The sequence below is a fragment of the Phalacrocorax aristotelis genome, chromosome 1 (assembly GCF_949628215.1).
Source record: "Phalacrocorax aristotelis chromosome 1, bGulAri2.1, whole genome shotgun sequence".
Classification (NCBI taxonomy): Eukaryota; Metazoa; Chordata; class Aves; order Suliformes; family Phalacrocoracidae; genus Phalacrocorax; species Phalacrocorax aristotelis.
Genome location: NC_134276.1, coordinates 203,516,160 through 203,539,226, shown reverse-complemented (window position 1 = coordinate 203,539,226; position 23,067 = coordinate 203,516,160).

The window sequence follows — 23,067 nt, the reverse complement described above, 5'->3', positions numbered from 1 at the left end:
GCCAGCTCTGATTTTGTGCCCTTTTGCAACAAAATCTGGGAGTAGCAATGGTAACTGCTGTTATTGCAACTAACTTTCCTCGTCTTAGATTTTTCCGCTTGCTCTTGTTCAGTCCCATGGACACGAAGTTATCTTCTTGCCGTTACTTCCCCATCACAGCAGAAAGAGTTGAAATTTCCATTTTCTTTTTCCGGGCTCTCTGTAGCTCTTTGCCTTCTTATCTCTTTGTCCTGTTTGTTGCTGCATAGCCAACTCAGTCTGCTCTCTTCCATTAGCAAAACTTATCTTAAAGTGCTGTTTACCTGCTAGTCTAGAAAGCTGCTCTACTTTTTTCCACATCCTCCTTAAATATAAAATTATTTTTCTGAAGTTGTCTGAATTTGACTCTTCCTTAATTCCCTCTGAGGATTCATTTCAAGGAGTGTCCCATTCAATGCAACAACATGATTATGTGATAATTTGTAATTCTCTTCATATATGAATCTCCCTTGTTTTGTCCCAAAACTTTTGTCATTTACATCTGAATTTTTCCCCCTTACCACATCCTTTATCTGTGTATTTTTCATGGTGAAATTTCTCTGCCGCAAACGACAAATGCTAATTTTTATTTGGAAAGTCTATTGTAATATAAGGCAGATTAGTAGAAATAAAATAATTCAATCAGATCAGTCTTTTATCTTAACTGTTGCAAGAAATTAGAAAAGTTGGACAAATACTACAGGGCTTTTGCTGGTGTTTTTTTTTTTTTAAAAAAAAGACATTTTCGCTACAGAACTCTGCTGATATATCTTCAGGTCTTCAATAGAATAATTAATGATGATTTGCTCAAACAGAATTTTTGTCAGCATCTTTCTCTGCCTCCTGCTGGCTCTTTCTTGTATCTTATGATGTGCCAGAACTTGAATAATGGTTTAATTTAGCTCATATGAAGATATCTAAAGCTGTATCTGTAATGAAATATTGTAAAGTTAGGACACTTCAGAATATTAATAGAAAATGGTATTATGCTAAACAGAACTATATTAAATCACAGTTTGCTGGTGAAAATAACATATTTTAAGTTTGGAAAAATTTAAATACAATTCTTGCAGCGGTAGATGGTGGGAGTATAGTTAAAATGGCAAAAGAGAAATAATCCTAGGAACCTTGAACACTTGATTCCTGTGCTGTATGTGTCATCTGTTATCTGTGAAAGAGACTTTAGACTGTTCATCTGCCTTATTGAGATTGGGATTTGTAATATACGTGGGGCTTAACTTCTCTCTTCAGATGGAACCACACCAAGAAATGTTAATAAGTTTAAATGTGAGTTCAGCTAAATGATATCTGAAACAATTTAGCCTACTGATATAGTCAGAGTTCTTCAATAATTACCTTCTAATGTTTTCCTTTGGTGTATGAGGGATTTTTAGAGGTATTTATTTTATATATGTTTAATAAACGAAGCTTTAATGGTAGCTTTGATAAAGTCACATTAATCTGGGGGCATGTTTTGTTCCCCAGGGATTTCTGAGAATAAATGATACTCTGCGTAACGGAAGTGTCCAGTCAGCTTTTTATGTATATAAAATGTATAATGTAGTCTGCTGCTGTATTTGGAGGAAAGCTATTCTGCAAAGGTGTCCTCACGTTGATCTCTTAGGAAGTATGCAAGGACAGCCAAGTTAAGATGGATATTACATTACATCCCTTTTTCAATTGCTATTGCAAAACTTGGTATTTATTTCATCTAGCCATGAGTGTCCCATCACAGTTGCATTGATGATCTATGTGACTGAAATTTCTGCACATGCCATGGTTATGCACAGAGGGTGAATTTTTCCTCCTAAAGGGTTTCCAATTCTTTTGGTCAGTAATTCTGAACCCAAACCAATCCCCCATGCTCCCTTTATCTTGGTGATAATTCCAAGGCATACTGACAGATTAAATGTCAGCATTACCTCTGAATACTGTTTTTCTGTTCAAATATGCTGCCAAAACCCCAGAATTTTAGCTGTATTCCTTTGTGCTTTAGGTTTGGTGCAACGGGAGCTTATGGTGGTGTTTAAGCTTATAATGATTGGCAACAAGTCCCCTGGTGCCTGACAGCCAGGCTGGTATTGCTGGAGTTTATCAGACATCTGTCACTTTCCACCTTGGTGCATAAAATTCTTCGCTGTGAGGCTTTGAGGAAAACAGAGTGGAGCCTGTAGACTTTTTTTCAAGGCTAAGTCTCCTAAATCTCCTTTTATCCTTCCTAAAGCTTCCCATCCTACACGATTCTGCAGCATCGGTGTTTCCTCTGTGTTCTTGTACTGTTCTTTCACCTTGGATACCTGGCAGGGACTCCAGAGTTAATCAGTGCATAATTGGTTAAGATCATATAAGTAGATTTTAGTGGGCTCAATAATTTAATTCTCATTGCTAAACAGTTTCCATCAATAGTCTTGTTAAATAGTATCTTAATCACAAGGAATCATGGAGAGGTAGATTATTTTGTATAGAAGTGAACAAAAAAACCCTGGCACATCATTTTAAATCATATACAGTAAATGAAGCGAACCTAGGATTTCTCCCCTGTAGTTTATCCAAAGGCTTGTGTAGAAGTCTGATTAAATCATAACTCAAAATACTCTTTAAAAATATGTGTTATGCAGACTCTATAAATAACTGAAATTAATATGTATGAAAAATAAGAGGAATTGCTTTATTTATGCAGTATACAGGGCAAGGTTAAATCCACTGCAAGATTCTGTTTATAGGAGATGGCAGATTCTTCTGGTGAGCAGTTACGCTAGATTATGTGTAATTTGATACTTAGATCTTTTGTCTGTGGGTGTCTATATATGTAAAAACCCCTAATATTCTGTAGAAATATGGCGCGAAGGTCTGCCAACAGAAGTTCGTGTTCAGTCCATGGCATAGCATCTCTTTTCTGAACTCCAGCTACCAAGAGGTGTCTATATGACTGCAGGACCTGGGTCAGAAGATTCACAGCTCAGCACAGCTAACCTTCAAATGTTTGCCAGGCTCTGTACTTCTGAGCATGAGTCACAGCAAGTCAGTTTTTCTTTATACCTTCTTAAGAGCTGTGTCTCGCCATGAGGTCTTATCTTTGGAAATCAGTGCATGCATATCTGCTGGGAGGTGGATTACTAGCTTTTTAGACATGCTATGAGACTTCTTGCCTTGATTTTTTGGAAGAGGTGAATTTCAGATTATGATTGTGGCTTTGTTTCACAGCAGGTAAATTTTTATTTCTTCGCGTGCATTGCATAACCAGTATTGAGGTTCTTTAAAAAGTAACAAAAGTTCAATCACTTCATTGTTCAGAGTAATGTGAAGCTGAAATAACCTGAAAATGCTGTTACACAGGTGGATGAATGCCACAGGACACCCTGAAGTTTCCTGTGTTACGGAGATGCCTGACTGGTTCTGCATGGTCACGGTGGATCCAGCACAGTTCACTTGCTTTGGCTGAGTCCTGAGGCTCCCTCTGCAAAGAGGGATCCAGGTGGATCTGCTCTGCATTTTTTCAATGCTTAAGATTCCTTATAAGCTGGATGGCAACTAAGTGTTGTGCATGGATATTTGAGTGCATCTGTCTAGCACCAGCCTGGATCAAGAAAGACTTTCCAGAACAGGAGCTTGCTCAGTCTAACATGGCTCCATGAAGTTAAAGGTGCTGGTGTTCCACTTCTGCATTTTCCTGGTTTTGTACTATGGTCCAGATATACAGTGAATGGAGCTGGCTTGGGTCAGCAGAGCTTATTCTTCATGTTCCAGATCATATAAAAATGGCTAAAATGCTTCCAGATCTGAAGTGACACTGAAAGCTGTTTAACCTTGTTTGTGCAACGCTGCACCTGAGCCGATAAACTTTGTATTAATAACGTCTGAGCTATACAGAGTGTGTCCAGGGCACAATTCATGTGAAACTGGAAGAACCCTGTACAGCCGATTAAGTGATGGCTGTGGAGTTTGGGATGCAGAGCAAGAAGGGAGTTGACATGAATATTGGACTTAATCACCTGTTCTTTGCCCACACATCAAGGTTCACAGACATCCAAACAGCTGGGTTTCTTCTTTTAAATCAAGTAAACGTGAGGTATTATCTTTGCCTTCCAAACCAAATTTCCTCCACTTCATTACAGTGCCCTGAGGCTCAGCTTGGGCAAATAAAGTAGAGATTACTATAATGAGTGCATCTGGCTTTTACAGGAAGAGTGAAATATTTCCAATAAATATATTTCAGGATTCAGGAGTACTTCTAAATAGTTTCTGCAGCAGTGTTTGGCCTATGGAGAATTTGCGATGTTATGACATGGTATGAAGATTTTACTGCTGTTTGTCTAGAATATCATTTGTATTTAATCAGTTTTTACTGCTCTGGAGTGAAACAGTAAATAGTGAGTCCTCTGGAGCTGAGATCATTTCTAGTTCTGTGTTTATCACCTGGTGTGGTGAGGACTGATTCAAACCAGAGCCTCTGCACTAACACAGTAACAACAGCAACCACAGTGTCTGTGGGGCATGAGTGAGCTTTGTATGGTGGAGGCGTGAGAGGCCTGAAGCTGAACTGATCGATTTTTGTTTTGTATTTTACAATACACAGTATGTATCTGAATACAAGAGATGTACAGTTATGTGTCCAGGTGAAAATACAAGGTTGACAACACCCTTTACACCACTGAGTTAGCAGAACATGCAAAGTTCAACCATGCTGCCACAGTTATGTCTGAGGACAAAATGACAGTTGTCCAGTTTGGAAAGACAGGAAATTACTTTCTCATGATCCAGGTCTCCATGTTCATTCTAGCAAGCTGAAGGTGATATTTCTCTTCATTTGATTTCTACCTACCTGGGAAGAAAAGAAAAAACATGGAACCTACTAGAAACACTGATTGCCCAGAATTTCTGTTTACACTATGTAGACAACATAAAAGATTATGGGTATTTAGTGATTGTTCAGTTTTTGTAAATTCATGCTGGTTTTGCAGGATACCTGAAGCAAAACAAGGTAAATCGACACATTCGTAAAAAGCAGTAGAGGGCCAGACAGTAAACATTTTGCTACACCCATCAGTTAGAGAAGTTGCAATTTCACAGTTTATGACATCAGCCAGTCTCCTCACATGAACTTCAGCCTTGAACTGTCTTTTCTCTGGGGTTGTGTTAACACGCTCAGACACTTTTTACTTAGGTGTGATCCTGTAATGTGCAGTGCTTCTCCAGTGAGCACTCTGAGCTGCCACTGACTTAAGTTTGCACAAGATCTTGTATACTGTTTCTTTAAAGAGAGAAAAAAAGGAATAATTTATTTATGCTTTCTGAAAGAATGGTATGAAGGGCAAACTGTACTGAACAGAGTTTTCTGGCAAAAAAAAAATCACAAGGCTACAAAATTTATCACACTACACATTTAAAGAAATGTGTGATTTTTCACTTGCACCCTTTCTAAAAGAGAACTGCAAGGTTTATCAGGCAAAGACCTTGCTCCTGCTGTTCCTGAGGAGTGTGAATATTTAGATTATAAAGGGATTAGGACAGAGCCCCAAGCATTGTCCATTTTCATAACGGTTCATCACAGATTATAGTTTGACTAGGGGACAAATTAAGACTGTTTCAGTAAGTCAGCAAGGGTATTTGTAACTGTGGCCAAAGCTGTGATACTGCATAAGAATGCAGGGCTGTTCTGCTAAGTCATCCTAGCTGTAGGTGAGAAAACCCTGCATACAGATGCAGAATCATTTCTGCTCGCTCAGTGCTGGTGCATGCAAACTGCTGCTGGACTGTACCATGGCTTGTGCTTCTCCTGCGCAGAGGTGTAAACCAGAATTGTCTAGGACAACACCTTTGAAACTGGGCAAATCCTCATGGAAATTTATGTGTGGAGTTGTATTTTGTTGCTTCTAAATGTAATAATGAAGGCAAAAAAAGATGGATTTAGAATATTAGCCTAAGCCCATAGCCAGCAAAAACTACCTCAGGTCCTTAAATTCAGGATGTTAGCAGTTTATTGACTTGAACAGGATTAAAGTCAGCATGTTTGGTGAATACTTGTGCAAGGGATGAAGTAGTAAGTGTGCATGCACTCACTTGTGGAGCTGGAGATCGTTCTTTTGGATGTCTCAAACAGAAATGATCTCTGAAAAAAAGTTTTGTTTTGTTTTTTTTAACAGTGGTCTTACACAAGATTTGCACTGTGCGTAGGGCATTTTGTTTCCCAAGACCTCTGTGGACTGATTTATGTGAAATGCAGAGTCATTGGAGGAGCAGACACCCTCCTAGAGCAGTGCCCCACAATTCCTATGGTTACAGATGAGGCGTAGGTTTCTTCTACTTTCTTTCAGACCCAATCCGTCTTCAGTTCTCTCCATGATAGACAACCCTGAGTAGGCTGGCATGTAGCCTAGGCTTGCCCATGGCCAGCTGGTCAGGGAGCTCTGCTGGAGGGCACAGGCTGGGAGAATCCACGCGGCCCCTTTCTGCGGTGCTGCTGTTTAAATGAGTGGGCAGTTTTCTGCTCTCAGTCTCCACGTGGAAAAAGATTGCAGCTGCATTTTGCAAAGAGCTTAATCCCATTAGAGTGCACAAAGCATGGCCTAGAAATGCCTGCTGGATGTAAGCAGAGGGATGTTGTCTGTGGATGCTGATGGGCTGAAGAGAGGCAGGCACCGAAGCAGTCAGGCTGTGGGCATGCACAGAAGCAAAGGGAAAGGCACCAAGAAAGTCTTTGGGCCATACAAATAGGCACCTACTCCATTATACAGAGTTTTCTATTAGTGGTATTTTTTGATTTAGGTCTTTTTTTTCTATTAAATTATACTTTACTCACCTTTGTCCTAATTTTAATTTAGTGCTTTGTAATTAAACATAAATGAAAACTGGAGATTGGAGCCTACTGTGGCAGAAGAGGAGACAGAGATGAACTTTATGCATCAATTTCTATACAGATCAGACTGATGCATAAATTAAAAAAACACCTCAAATTATGAGGTGCTACAAGAGGTGCTGAGAAGTAGAAGGAAGAGCTGCCTGAGCCTAGTAGGAAAAGAGATGGCAGGCATACTATGTAACAGCTTGTGCTGCATCAGGAATCAGTGTGGGATCCCAGTTTGAGCTATTTGATTTGGATTGTGCCTACCCAACAGATACCTATCGGGTCTGGCTTTCCTCTTTCACTCTGGTGACATTTGGAGAGTTTGTCAATCTGATGAATTGCAGCGAACCGAATTATAGCTTAGCACCCTGCACATGGTGTTTTCTTGCCAGTTTCTCTTCTGCCCCTGGTTTGCCAAGCTCCCTGAATTCAGTTCCTGCTTATGGTGTCATTTCTTCCTCAGTGGTCTCAAGAAATGAACCAAATAATTAAAACATACCCCTGAAATCCACACTTGTTTATAGCTAGTCCTTACTCTGGGATCATTAGCAAGGTGCCGTTTTTCTCTCTCCGTAAATCTGATCCTGAGATCTCAAAGTTAGTGGAAACAGGAGTGAGATTTTTAGATTGCTAATTTTTATAGGTAGGATTTATGTGTCAAAACAGCACTGAAGTTATTGCTTAGGATTTAACAATAGTCAACTTTCTGGCAATATTACTTTTTAAATATGGAAATGAGATAATTGGGGGGGGGGGCAGGGGAAGAAATCCAGCATTTAGCTGATCAGGTAGCAAATAATAAACATTCCACAACTGTTTTGGGAAATTTCTTGTCCAATGAACCCAGTGAGGTGAATAGCTAGCTTGTGACAATCCTTGGTGTTAAATGAAATGTGAACCTTTCCATAGCCTCTGTTAATTTTATGATATTGAACCAATATCTTTGTTATGTTTTCATTTTCTCATTCATTTTGTCTTTCTATCTAAAGCACGCATTTTACTGCTTCTGGCAGCAGTTTCTTCTTGCTGGGGAAGCAGCAGATATATGATGTATTTGTTTCTGGAGATACCTCCTCCTATGGTTCACATAGTAATGTTTTCTCTCTTTTATAAACTGATGATAGTAGTGGAAATTAATCTATATTCCTGTTAAGAGTGTTTATTTGTCACTTTGTATTTTTTACTGTTTATGTATTATCCAGTCACCTAACTTACACTGTCACAAAGGTCTGCCATTTGATGACAACTTGATTCTAATTAAAAGTTTTAAATTTAGAAGACTTTTAAGATTTAAATAACAATTAACTGATAAATGTGCAATATTTGTTAATCCCAAAGGTTTCTTTTACAGAGAGAATGCAAATGCAACACTGGAAATTTGAGGGGAGAATGTCTGATTGTGTAGCTCAACCTAGAAAGGTTGGACTAGATGATCCCTGAGGTCCCTTCCAACCTGTGATTCTGTGACTCTCAAGAAACAGTGTTCTAGTTAATGCTGAAATACCAACAAGTCCAAACTTTTCCTCCCAAAGGGAAATATTCCGAGGACAAGGTGGGTCAATTAACTAGCATGGAGCAATGGAAAAGAGTGGGAGTGAAACTAAAAATTGAAAATAAATGGTCCAGAAGACAACAGTGAAAATATATATGTAGAAGAAATGGTCAATCATCCTTGTTTATGCAAACGGTGCTGGAGTAATCTTCCTCACCCTCCCTATGAGTCATGGCTATGGGGAGGTTCTCAGGAGTTCCACTAGATCAGGAAATCAACAGAGGAGTTGTGTCCTGATTTATGTGTTGAGTCGCACTGTGGTACTCTGGTGTTCTGGCTGCTGGTTATACAGTTAAGCATCTTTTCTAGCATATCAGCTTTCCAAGAGATGTACCCGAGATTATTTCATATGGTGCACAAGGCAGGGTCAGAGCAAGGAGGATGGCGATGAAGTTCCAGTCTCACAAAGGTGATGTGAGAACTCCAGATGCAGTCAGGATGTGGTATGGTTCCAAATTCAGACCTGGCAATTAGAGGACATTCCTGGAAGCAACGGTGTATGTGTAGTCTCTAAAAACATTATGTTATTTTGAGCTGGTGAGAAAGGAGATGCGTCAGGAGGGAAATAGGTGAGCTGAAGTCTTGGCAAGTCCTGAGCCCATTTCTTTTCCCACCATTTCTTGTTGGATCTTAGGCAAGTCACTTAAACTCTCTCTGATAATTCCTAGAACCGTCTGGGTTGGAAGAGACCTTGTAAGATCTCTAGTCTGGCCTGCTGCTCAAAGCAGGTCAATAAGGAAATTCAGACCATTTCGCTCAGGGCTTTGTGTTAAATCTTGAAAATTTCCAAGGACAGAGGTTCTTCAGGATCTCTGGACAATTTGTTCCAATGCTTAATTATGATCAGCTCAGCCTCACCTCATAGGGCATGTGTGATCTGATCACATTGGATGAGTCAAGATTTCTCAAGAGATACTTGCCTGAGTCCTCTTCCAAGGAGAAGATAGTTCTCCTTTACCCCCCTCTGCGGCACAACAGCTCAGGAGACCTTGCTGGTCAGGTCTGAGGCTGAAGGAAGCATAGAGTACCTCAGCCTTATCTTTGTCCACTGTCACTAATCACCCATCCCATTCAGCAGCAGGCCCATTTTTGTTTATTCTTTTAATGCTAATGGAGCAGTAGAAGCTCTTATTGTCCCCGATGCCCTTTGCAAGTTTCAAGCTAGCTGAGCTTTGGCTTTCCTGACATTACCTGAGTGCCTGGGCAGTGTTTTAATATTTCCTTTGAGATCCTTTTTCTGTCCGATCTGTTTGTCCATCCATCCAAGCATCCCAGATCTCAGCTGGTATGACTGATCTCATAATGTCTCAGTGACTCCAGTGATGTCATAGCTCTGTATCCAGATGCAGAGCTCTAGCTGCTCCTGTTTCTCTGGCTATGTATGGGCATTTGAGGAGGCCCCTTTACACTTATTTTATCCTTTCTAAGGGGTCTCGCTCCTGTCACCTTGTCTCACCTACTTAACCACCCTGACCTCCCTTGCATACCTGCAAGCTATTATCACGGTTCCTTAATGTGTCTTGTTTGAAGTCCTCTTTACCAGTTGGCAAGCCTATTCCTTCCTTGTAACATGAGGATGGTTGTACTTTTCTGTCTCACCAGCATATTATAACGATAAATATATTACAAAATCACAAACAGAGCTGGTTGAAAGCAGAAATATCTGCCTTGTGCTAAACTTTTGGGTGTGAGGAAAATTCTTTATGTTAGAAACAAAGGTAGAAATGTAAATATTTGATGTGGAAGGATTTATTAATAATTGTTTTAAGATAAATACAAATGTTTTGTTAAAAACAATCTTGGAAAATGGTGAAACTGAGGCAGGGAGCTCAGCTTCAAGACACCTGCTGCTGTGCACAACTTGGATTCTCTGCTTGGGGCCCCAGCAGGATGAAGGGAACTGGGAGACTGGAAGCCATGGGAAGAGTGAAGGAACCTGGAAGCTTTGGACCCAATGGTTGCAGGGTTTCTCTCCTCACTCTCTGTCAAGTGCTAAATAAAGCAGGGTCAGCCATACATTTGGGGTTTCCTGGAAGCCCGAGCATGCTCTAACCTAATAAAAGGGTTGGAAACAACCAAGATAAGATTTTATTTGAACTTCTCTTTTTAAATAAGAAACTCTTTAAAGCCTATATGTATTCATGAGATGTGTTAGTTCTAGCTACTCAGTATTTCCTACCTGTTAAGTTAGAAGCTTCCCCACCTGCTTGCTCAGATAATGCAGCACTGGTGCTCTGGTAATGCAGGCTATTGAGAACGCAAGAAACGTTGGTCCATCATCATAACCAGAGATTACGGAAGACCCTGAATGTTATGCCAACAGTGAAGGAAGGTGGCTACAGTGTGGTACATGAATAAGCTGTTCCCCTTTTACTGTGCACAGGCAGTAACCTCTTAATGAAGATAGCTTACTTTTTTTGATGACACTTTTCTTCAAGTGAGCTGACTGGAAGACCCATCAGACTAGAGAATGCAGCATGCAACAGAAGTGCCCCCTTGAAGGACACTACAAACAATGTAAATACCTTTGAGCAATTGCTGTAGTCACTATTTCCTCTGATTGTTGACTTAAGGTGGAAGTGATTCAGAATGGTTATGGTTCAGAAGGGGAGCTCATGATGGTGGGACAAGTCTGTATAAGTAATACACACTGAAATCTTTCTCCATATAGATATTTCTGTATATCTTTTGAGAAAGTTTTTAGAGTCTGTAAATTCATCATAAGGAGCCAATACCTTCCAATACTCCTGCGAATACTTCTGTGAATACTACTAATTTATTAATGTATAAAAGACTATGTTGTATTTTATCTTCTATGAAATTTCTGATCTTCAGTTGAGTTATCTAGAAGATCATAGTGAATTCCTGCATAGATTTAATGCTCTTGATTATATGTGCCTAGGGAAAACCTGGACTTCCTATAACATTTTCTGAAAAACAGCTAGAACTTAACAGAAGCGGTGAGATTGAAATGCTTTGGTCTTCTACAGCTCAGGTCTGTGCGAGTCTACCTGGCACTTAGTGGCAATCATACAAGTTACAGATACTCCAGTTTTGAAGGGCACTGCTGCAGCATAAACTTTTATTCCTTTCATACATACTAATTACATACAACTTAGCTGTGTGAATAGGGAAGGTTAAGAAGAGTCAAACTAAAATACATCAGCCTTGTTTAATTCTCTGTCACATTGATATAAAATAGGCATAAACATATTGAAACAAGTAGTAGTTATTGCTATATAAAACAGATGTAATGATTACAGAATTAGGCAAATTTAAGCTGAATTTTTCCCCTCTTCTGGTTTAAGTAAAATGGATTATCAGATGTGAGCTCTGATTCAACAAAGGCAAAAGTCTTCATTATGGCAGCACTTCAAAATGTCTTTTTTTCTGATCCATGTCCAGTTTGGTTAAATTGTAACAATTAAACCAAGATCAATAAAGACCTGTACCATTAGCATATTTTTTTAACATATCGGATATAACAGATTTTCAAATAATGAATAAAACTGCTGTATGTCACATTAGTGTGACTCTATATCCTATCAGTATCAAGCCTGTTAAATTTAATCTGATCAAGTTCACAAGGGCTGGGTTTCTCAGTATTAAAAGCACCACTACGAGCAGTAGTTGATTCTTACCTTCTATGGACTAGCCAGTGAACAAGATGAAAGGTATATTCTCTTATTAAAGTGGACTGCATTTTTGCTTTACAAGTATCAGTCACTGTTATGCCATTAGCTGAAGTCTTGCATTATAGAATGAAATGAAAAGTGTCCCTATCACTAAATTGTTGGAAGGTTTTGCTAATGCCATCAATGCAGCTAGATTTTGAAAACATATCTTTCTTTAGTGGAAGGTTGATTACATACACGTTCTGTAGTAAATGACTTTTTATGGACATCACACTGATTTTTTTATTGGGTTATTTCCCCAAGAACTGAAATTTACATTTTTCTGTCTCCTGCTGCAGAAGCCCAAAAAGATTTGAAGAATTTATACTCTGTGGTTTTTTGTGGGCTTATTATCTTACAGAACCTTACAGATTTTTTTTTAAAGTAAAATATTAACCAGCATTCTGAATAAATTTCCCATGTCTTCAGCTTAATTGGGACAAGGGTCTTCAGGTTATTTTTCACAGGTAGTCAAACACTGCTGTGTGGTTTTGAAAAGTCACTTCATTTCAGGGAGACAAATATATGAGAGATTTTGATCAATCAGATGGTAATCAAAAAGAATATGTTTTGTACTTCTATATCAGTCTACCCTCCTAAGATCTTAGAGCCCTTAGAACATCAAAGGAATGAAGGCTATAAAATACACCAGGTAGGTAACATTATTTTCATTTAATAAATGGGAAAATTAAGGCATACAAATTTGTAACCATTTTTTTATATGTCCACTGGGGTGTTCTTGGACAAAGATTTTGTGCCAGGCTCTGGGTTCAGAACAGTTTCCAGAACAGCATTCATTATGTTTAGCCCTTGAATTTTCCATTCCATGTAGCCATGAGGAAGGGTTAGCATTTTTTGTGGTGCTTTGGTCATTGTGTGTACCTCATTCTCTGACCACTTTATGTTCATCCATGACCTGTATTATAACTCAAAGAAGCCCTTCACTCAGCAGCTTGCTGCCAGGGCCCACTGGCGTGGGCACTGCATTTTGCTGTTTTTTGCTGTTATTCCTGTTAGGGTTTTTTGTGCTGTTCTTTCTGCTATCCTCCTTCCTTGGCTATTTCTTTTCTTTATCCAGTTTATATTTAGGGTTTTACTTTTTGCTTTTTGCTTCTTCCTCCTTAAACAAAGGTAGATATCCCAGACTTCATCCTCCTACAGAAGAAAGACGTGGGGTCTAGAGATTATTTTGTTCATATGAGTCTATGCTGGAAGACCAGGGTCAGGTTTTGCTGCCAGGAGGATTTCCTAGCAGTAGTGCTAGAAGGTGGTGGTTGTAGCAGCATATTGATCCATGAATTAGGGCAGTAAGTGTATGGTCAAGGGCTTGTCAAAAGTTAACTCACTTAAGATGATGAGGTCGAAAGCTTTGACTAAGAGTTCATCATGGTGCTGCATGTAGTTTGGCCTCCATGGAAGGCCTGTCATGGTAGAGGAAACCTGGGACACTGGCTTGTTGTTCCCATCCAAGGTCAAGAACAGTGATCTAGGTGAAGTCCATCCAATGGAATCATGAGGGCAATGGACTGTGAATGCAAACATTTTCCAAAGCTGTCCCAGCCATTCTCACTGCTGTAGGCCACCTACAGACAGTATAGTGTACTGGGTTTGTAAACAGGAGTTTCCCTTGTTTGGCATCAGCTAGAGAGGATTTCTGTGCAGAAGCCAGCTACATCCTATTAGTCACTCTGTTAAGATCATGCTGCAACTATTGTGTCAGTTGTGTACATTGTGATTGCAGTTCTGTGAGGAAAAATTGCTTTGAACAGCATCTGCTTTAATTTCCTGCCATTGGCCTGGTGTCATGGTGTTACTGTCAAAGTGCTATTGCAGTTACGTTTATTCACCTTACATGGGAAAAATAAGTGCAGCACTCTATTCCCCCACCTCCTTTTTCCTTTTCCAGAACTTCCTTGGTTATAGTGTCCCCTTCTCCACCTTTCATTAGCCTTGGAAAATGTCTACCTGTTGTCAGGCCACACTGACATTCCCAAGAGTCCAAGCAGTCATGAGCTGAACTATTCCAGCGATATGGTGGGTGAAAGGAGAAAGGCTGGAAGAAATAGGTACTTTCTGGTAAAACAAAGCAAGATAGGAACCTTTTAATTCTTCACATAGATGGGCCTGAAGATGCACAGACAATTATAAGTCAACATGAGACAGTGCATGTTGGAGACATCTTCCTCTAAAAGCATTAGAACTTACCCTTCCAGTCGCTACCTGAACACAGAATCCATGGTGTGTCACCAAACCCACTGAGAAGGGGGCACAGAGGCAAACTCTAACAACAATGAGAACTCCATGAAGTTTATAGAATCATAGAATAATTCAGGTTAGAAAGGGCCTCAGGAGATAGACTCATCAGTGGGATCAGACTGTGTCACTCAGGGCTTTATCCAGCTGGGTCTTGAAATCCTCAGGGGATGGAGACTCTGTAGCTTCTCTGGACAATCTGTATAGTTGCAGAGGGTTCTACTGTTGCAGGTGCAAGACTTTGCATGTGTCCTTGTGGAATTTCAGAAGGTTTTTGCTGTTCCATTCCTCTAAGCTGCTTAGGTCCCTCCGAATGGCTGCTATACCCTTGAGCATACTGTCTGGTTCTCCCTCCTGCCCTGTCAATTTGGTGTCATCTGCAAACTCTATGACAGTGCCTCCTTCAGGTGACTGGGAAAGTTAATGAACGGGGTAGACCCAATGATAGACCCCTGCAGTACTCCACTTGTTACTTGCCTCCAGGTATAGTATTACCCATTAACCATTTAACCGAACCGTCCAACCAGCCTTTTCCATCTAGTTGTCTGGCTATCCAGATTGTAACATCCCAACTTGTATACAAGATTATTGTGAGACAGCATGTCAAAAACATTTCTAAACTCGAAGTGAAGGGCATCCACTTCTCTCCCCCCACCACACATCTAGTCATTTTATCATACAAGACAATCAGATTCATTAGACACGATTTTCCCTTTGTAAAAACTATGCTGACTCTTCCCAGTCACCATCTTCTCCTTCATGTGCCCAGATATGTGCTCCAAGATGCCTCGCTCCATGACTTCTCAAGGGATTGTGGTGAGGCTGACCATGCCGTTTTTGAAGATGGGTGTAACATTTGCCTTTCTTTACTCATTGGGGATTTTCCCCAACCTTTCAAAAATTACAGTGCCCTGACTACAATATTGGCCAGTTCTCTCAGCACTATAAGGGTGCAGCCTGTCAGGTCCCATGGACTTGGATGAATTGAACTCTAGCAAGTCATCCCTGACTTGATTGCTGGTAGTTCTGCTCCTTGAACCCTGCTTTTCAACCCAGATGCCCAAAAGACCTTGTAATCAAAGACTGAGGCAAAAAAGGCAGTGTGTACCTCAGCTTTTTCTTGGTCTACTGTCACTAAATAGCCTGCCCCACTCAGCAATGGTCCCTTTTTTTTTTTTTGTTCAGCCCTCTACTACTAATGTAGTGATAGAAGCTCTTCTTATTACCCTTCACATATTCTGCAAGTTTCAACTCTGCTTGAACTTGTCTTTCCTAACCCTATCCCTGTGTGCCTGCACAATCTCTCTAAATTCCTCATTTCTCACCTTGATTGGGTGGTCTGTTACAAAGTCCCACCAAAGTATGATCTTTATTGGCATGTCTTCTGATCCTGACCCACAAGTTCTCAATCAGCATGTCATCTAACCCATAGGAGAGCTCCATATGTCCAAGCTGCCTCTTCATATAGAGGACAACTCTCTTGTCCTCTTCCCTCCTCTCATTCCTGAAGAGCTTCTATCCATTCCTCACATTACTGCTGTCATATAAGCTGTCCCACCATATCTCAGTTGTTCAAGTGATGTTGCAGTCCTGCCTGTAGTGTTCCAGGTCTTCGTGTTTGTTTTGCAAACTGTGGACATAGATATGAGATGGGTGTCCTTTTGCCCTATCTTGTCATTCATGACATCTCTCTTGTCCTGACCTACTTACATCTTTTGCTTTCCACTACCAACTTCTGTTTTCTCATCTAATTGTGGGTCATAACCTCCATTTCCCAATCTTTCTGGTTTATAACCCTTCTTATCGGGATGGCTAGCCTTTTGACAAAGATGCTCTTGCCCTACTTCATGGGGTGTGTCCTGTCACTCCCCCACAGTCTTCAATCCTCAGATAACATCCCATCTTGGTAAAAGCCAAATCCCCAACTGACTGCCAAAAAGGGTTGGTTAAAGTGTTCGGAAGCATACTGGATAAGACCGCTTCTCAGTCTGGATGGGCCACAGCATAGCATACAGCAGGTGAACAGCAAGTGTAGGAAGGGCTTGGTCTCTGTACTCAAAGGCATCGTCCACTCTCCTAGAGGACTACGTGATTCAGAAAGAGGTGCTCAGTTGACTCAGTAATTAGAGTTAGTTATAAAGTCCCAGCAGAGAAGGGCCTTTACCATGGTGTCCTTCATATACTGACTCTTCTTTTCCCTCCCCTTGCCTGTACTTGCTCAACTCCTCTCTCTGATCTGATGCATAGGCTGCTGCTGAGCTGAAAGTGTTGCAAAGAGCCTTGCCACTCAGTGACCTAATCCTCTTACAACACAGATGGCAAATGAAAAAGTCTCTCTGAGGCTTCTTACTTCACTGCTGAAAATGTAGACCTCAGCGTTGAGGGCACTGTAGGGAGCAGATAAGAGCGTTATTGTGGGTTTCGATACACATGTTCTCTCCACAAGGTTCTCAGATGGAGGGGCACTGGGTGCTGTCATGCTGCCTTGACTGGTCCTTCTGCCTATGGCCTAGAGGTAGATGGAGACTGGTGACCCTATCCTGTCAGGGACCCTGAATCAGAACTGGTCTGTTGACTTGCACCTGGTCTGCCCGTGGGAGCACCACTTCCACTAAAAGTGTGCCTATTGACTGTATATGAACTGGGTAGCAAAGCATCCATGCCATGCTGGTAGCACCAGCAGTCCAAAGACAGGGAACAGGATTGATAAATCCTTTAAGACAATTCAAGAGCACGCTTTGTGACCCTCCAGCCCCTGTTTCCTTTTTCTGTGGAGGAAACATCAGAGCTAATGAGTTTTCTGCCATTAGAAGAACACTTTCCTCAGACTTCTGCTCCACAGACCCCAGTGTCACTTTTTTTCCTGGAGAAGTCACTTATTCCATAGGGACCCCACCGCAACTTCTAGATCCTATGTCACTAAAGACATTGATAAGACCCTTGTGCAGCAGATAGATGAGGTTTGTGGTGTGTATTAGAGGTGTCCACGCCATTTGTGTGCAATGCGCATGGAAGGGCTCCTGAACCACTGCAGTGGAGACATGCGTGATCTGGATAGACCAAAATAACAATCCCCAATCTCCCACTAACTGCTAGTGGGACATAGCAATTTGACAGCAGCAGTTTGGGCCCAGTAGTTCACTCCAGAACATGTAGTAAATGCATACTGCAGACATCCCCAGAGAGAGATGTATGCTTAGCTGAACATTTGTTTTCCATAACACTGAGAGACCTGACATTGCCTGAAACCTACTTTGAACTACAGATAACTCTGTAATGGGGAAATTAGTCAACAAGCAAGATCTGAGCCAGATCTTTTGCAGCACGTGCAATAACAGGAGTGCAATCAATCTATACATAGTACTTGTATTCATCATGTAATAAGCAGAGAAGTATCTAAATAAGGTTAGACACTCAATCTCTTAAAGAAAACTAGGTTTTGTTGGGGATGGTAGAGATAAGGGCTCCACCTACACTACTGTTAAATGTTCTTTTATACCAGGGCTTTGCTCATATGCAGCCTTGAAAATGCTTCTCTTCCTCTGTGAATGCAGAGGTTCAAATCCCTTGGACCCATGGTATGACAGCCACATCAGCTAGCAGTCCACAGCTCACAGCTTCTTAACTCAACTGACTCTGGAAAAATGCAATCTCAGACTAATTAAATAGACAGCTGCAGCCTTTCACAAGTTGCAGTAATGTGTTGCCCTTTGCTGTTTCCAAGGCTTTCAGGAGGAATACAGTAACTCACATGGACTTTAGCATAGCCCATATGCATACGCAGAAATTAAACAACCCTTCAGTTTCCAGGTTTTTACATATATAATCAAGTGCAATGAAAATGTGATTGGGGACTTCAAAGCCAAAAGAAAATTTAAGGAAAAAAAATAAAATAAAGGCAGTGCAGAAGGAATGAGGAAGGCAGCCTGTATTTTAAATTATCTTATGCCATTTTACCTATCAACATTTGCACAGGAATTCTGAATTAGATTAGTCTTTTTACAAGCCCCCCCCAAATAGTTGGATTGATTCCAGCTATTTATTATGTGCTGAAGTACCTGACAGCTGAGAATGCATTGTCAGACATCACCTTCATATATCCTCAAGGAATTTCTCTTGGCCTTGGGAGAATATATGTAGCAAAACTCAGTTGTTGAATGGCTGTATGCGGCTCTCATCTGATGTCTAAGAACAGTTAAAGGCTGAGCATCTTTAACGGAATTTGAGAAAACAGGAATTCATCATTTGGCAGGCTGTATCACAATTTACTATATCAGACAGATGAAAGATATACCTGGAAAGACAGTAATTACCCTGGGATAAACATCAGTAAATTGTGAGTATAAAAGTTTGCAACTGTCCAGAGTAACAGGATCCATATACAAATATATATATAAAAATATATTTTTAAATACAGATTTTAATTTTTTTTTCAATAAATACATTTTTATTCATCTACCTATTCCTTAGAAAAATTACACATAGGAATTCAGTGGAGATACTGTTGCCATAATAGTAAAAAAATGAAGTATGTGGCAGGTTAACTGACCTATATATATTATTTCTGCCTGATGAGGGGGCAGAACTTGTACTAATGATTATGTTTTCACAGTCTGCAACATCTAATATTACAGTATAATGTATCTATGACTCAGACCCTCTTGGACTCTGCATGACTTGGGTTTTACGCAAAATATTTGCCATGTTTCACTTTCACATTGGTATTTGTTCTTTTATCCAGGGGTGTATCACTCACACATCCTGTGTCTGTATTTAAGGGGATCTTTAGCCACCTCATCTGCTGACAGCAGAATTGACTGCCTTGGCAATTGTGTAATAGGACAACTTTATTTCCACTTTTGATTTAGTCAAAGTAGGATTAGGGATCAGCATTAAAATGAAGTCCCTGGCCACTGCAAACAGCATTCCCTGAGAAGCCTCCATGGCTTTCTTCATTTAAAAGTATATTCTGAAAAGAGTCTTTAGATTTCACAGTGCACTCATTACGGACAGCAATATCCGAGGGTATTTGAGGACTTTATAATTGCTATGAGAGTTGACATTGTTCTTTATAAATTTAGCTAAGTACAAATAAAGCTGTCAGAAATTATTTAGATCAATGAAGTGATTGAATTAAAGCAATCATTGTACCTTCAGCTTTGGTGTGAAAAACAATCAAGCCTGAAAACTCCAAGCCAGCCAGCAGAAGCGAGAAGGATGGAGTCCATCTAAATGCACCAACTCTGCAGCCTGTCTCCACACACTTAAACCTCTCTTAATCCTTTCCCAAAATGGGCACAGATGGAGCAGGCCTGTGCAGTTCTTACATGATATGAGGAGACTGTTTTCCGAGCTCAGAGTATACGTACACAGAGGAATTGTCTGAGACACTTTATGTAAGCCTCAGTGGTTCCAATTCTCTATTTAAAATGTACAGAGTGGTAGCAAGATGCAGTGTGACTGTGGGTAGGGCTTTGACTTCCATTCTGCAATCTCAGCAGATTCCCTGTTACACAAATGTACACATACATGCACATGGCAATTGTAGGACTGAAACCCATTCTAAAGTAGGAACACTACTCGGCAGAGTCTCAGCAGACATCAGGCTGTCAGGTTTCTTTTTTTGCAATGCTTCCTGAGACATGGACAGGCAGCTACTTTTCAGACTCCCTTCATTTGGCAGCATAAACAAAAAACTCAGCTCTGATAATCTTTGGCTCTACTTCTAAGATGATTACTACAGATTCTAACTGAAGTGAGCCAACTGCTGATAGACAGAGTTAACCCTTATGTTCATGCTTTTGGAGATAACTGAGCTGTGCATCTTCCAAAGAGAGTGCTATAAAGATATTTTAATAACCATTTCTCATGCACACTAGTGTTGCATAGACACTCAGTGACAGTGTTTGTTTAAAATAAAAACTATTTTTTTTAATCTTATCATAAGGTAACTCTCACATGAAGAATCAAATCTCTCAGAATGGTTGCACACTGTCCCATGCCAACAGGAGTCCCCACTGCAATGGTCATAGAAGTTCTTGGTTGCAAGCCATCCTGCTGTCCTGCATGACCGCACAGAATCCATCTCTGTTACCATACCTGCTGCAATGGGCAGATGTTGCAGGCTGTAGGTAGCATCGCTTTGCAGTGGTGACCTGCCTGGGGTGAGCCTATGACCTGCCATTTGCCGAAAATGGTTCCAGCCTGCCCTGAAGTTAGTGAAAACCATACAGTGGAAAAACACACCCATGGGTGACCCATGCCAGAGTGGGGAGGCTGAGGAAGAGAGCAGCAGAAGCTATGACGTGCAGCCTGGCAGAAACCATTACACATAGGAGTCACGTGACAGGAGTCACGAAGTGCAGCCCGGCAGAAACAGTTACTTGCAGGGCCACAAGGACCCATCACATGCACTACTTCCACTTCCTATGCCACCCATCCCATTACCACAGGAGTTTTGATGCACTGGTTGTAACTGCAGCAAAAATAAGGGAAGTTGAGGCTGGGAAGGAGGGAGGATGGAGTTTTGTGTTTGTCTAGATGTTGGTGTGCTTCTTTCCCTCGATATCCAAATCAGAGATCAGAAGCTTGCGTGGCCCGGCAATAAATTAACTCAAGTAAAATTTCCCAACTCTGGACTGTTTTGTTCATGAAAGCTACACACAAAACTGGTTTAAATATCTTAACTTTGTACAAAAGACTGTCCTCCACTAGTATTTTTGCATCTGCAGGAACAGTTTGTACTGACTGTTTGCAAATGTCTTATCTATGTACAAATTCATCCCTTCTGCAACTGCTGAAGCAACAGAACTGTGTGAGAATCCCAGGGACACTCCACTCAGGATGTTAATCGACACATACACCTTTAGGCATACAAGGAGATGAGCTACAGCAGGAGCTACCTGGGGGAATATGTAGAACTGTCCAAAATCCCTATCTGGAGAGCTCCTGCGTGTCAATTACTTAATCATGGAGATGGTGACGAGTTCATACCTGCTTTCAAGGCAGTCTGTTTTTTCAGTTCAGCCCTACTATCTCTTCTGTGCTGCTGACAAGCTGGAGTGTTCCTGGACCACTGAAGGAATTAATGACTTAAGTGCACAAGGTACGGAGAGAGGCATAGCCCTGATACCCAGCTTCACCACAGTTATAAATATGGGACAGACTTGAGTTTCATACTTAGAACTTAAACCTGACAGCTTCTGCCACTCCAAGATACTTTCTTGGCCTTCAGAATTTGGAAATCTTTGTTCCTGGGTTATTGATCGAAAGAATTTATTCAAATTGAACACACTTCCGATTCATTCTGGATCATAAAACTTCCCAGGAAAAATAGTAATATTGTCCAAAGCAATCAATCACTATTGCAGATAAGCTTTTATTTAACCAAACTTATGACTTAGCTCTGCCATTTTAAGGGAATCATTGACCTCTGTCACATTTGTGGCAAGACAACCTTATAATGAGTTGTAATTGGGTGTAAATTATTATGGCAACTGTTACATTAACTTTAAGCTTTTCTTCATCTTGATATTTGCCATCAGTGGATTTCACTATTTGCATGTTGTCATGCACTGGAGCACAACAGGTACATTCATTAAGCAGTCAAGGCTAACAGAGAAAGCAAGGTGGCCTCACAAAACTTGAGATTACACTCTGCTGATTTATTTTGCAAAGGTAAATGGGGGTTGCATTGTGGCTCTGTTTCTTCTGGTCTCTAGGTCCTCAGAGACACTTTGTCTTTCTGAACTACCGTTTTCCCCCATCCCTAGGAACTGTCCAGGCCTGCCCCAAACCTACCATGTGGGACACTGAGCTGCTGAGGTCCTTTGAGCTCTGCTAGACCATAGTGTTCAGAATCAGCAGTTTTAATACATACTTTGAGAAGGGTAGTGGATTTGTCAAGAATTGCTTCAGAGAAATGTTTCAGTTACCAACACTACCTCATGCAGTCTCCCTTTCCCTCAATAAGTTGAAAGAAGCTGCCCAAGGATCACACCTCCAAGACAATGTCCACAGGCAGTTTAGCCTTTGTTTTACCAAATCAAGTAGCTCTCAAATGGGTGCAGGAGGCCTAGGTTGGATGATAACGTGCCAGAGGATGTTTTGATGCAGAAAAGAGAAGCAGCCACTCCCAGCAATCCCAGTAGTAGAGCTGCAGCAGTCTCAGCATTGCCTTGAAAGGTGTTTTCTCAGCCAGTCCGGTCAGCTCTTGCTGTAATACAACATCTAGTGTCATCAAGCTGGGGACAAAAAAAGAGGAAACCATATTTCTGAGAAATGGGTTTTGAAATAGTAGAGACAAGTATCTGATAACAGCCTGAGGTCAGGGCACTCTGCATCTGGGGCTTTCACTTCAGGTTCATGTTGTGAAAGAACTGTAACACCCTATGTGTGTCAGTGAATAGTGCCCAGCTGAGTGTGGTGTCACTCCCAACTGAACACTGCTGAAATACCAATGAATAAATAATAATCACCTCCAGTTTAGTAGCTGTCTGTGGGAATGGAGCACAGCACTGTTTAGTTTCAACCAGCAATAACCCTGAGCAAATCAATACCATCTGGTCTCAGCTCAGAGCTTTCCTGATCCGCATAAAATAAAATAGATGCAAAAATTTCAGAAAATAACGGCTACCCCCAGAATTGTCAGACTAGCATCATATGTCAGTCTTTCTTTCCAGCAATGCCCCCAGGGCTGTGCCCACTATTACTCAGGAATGACAACG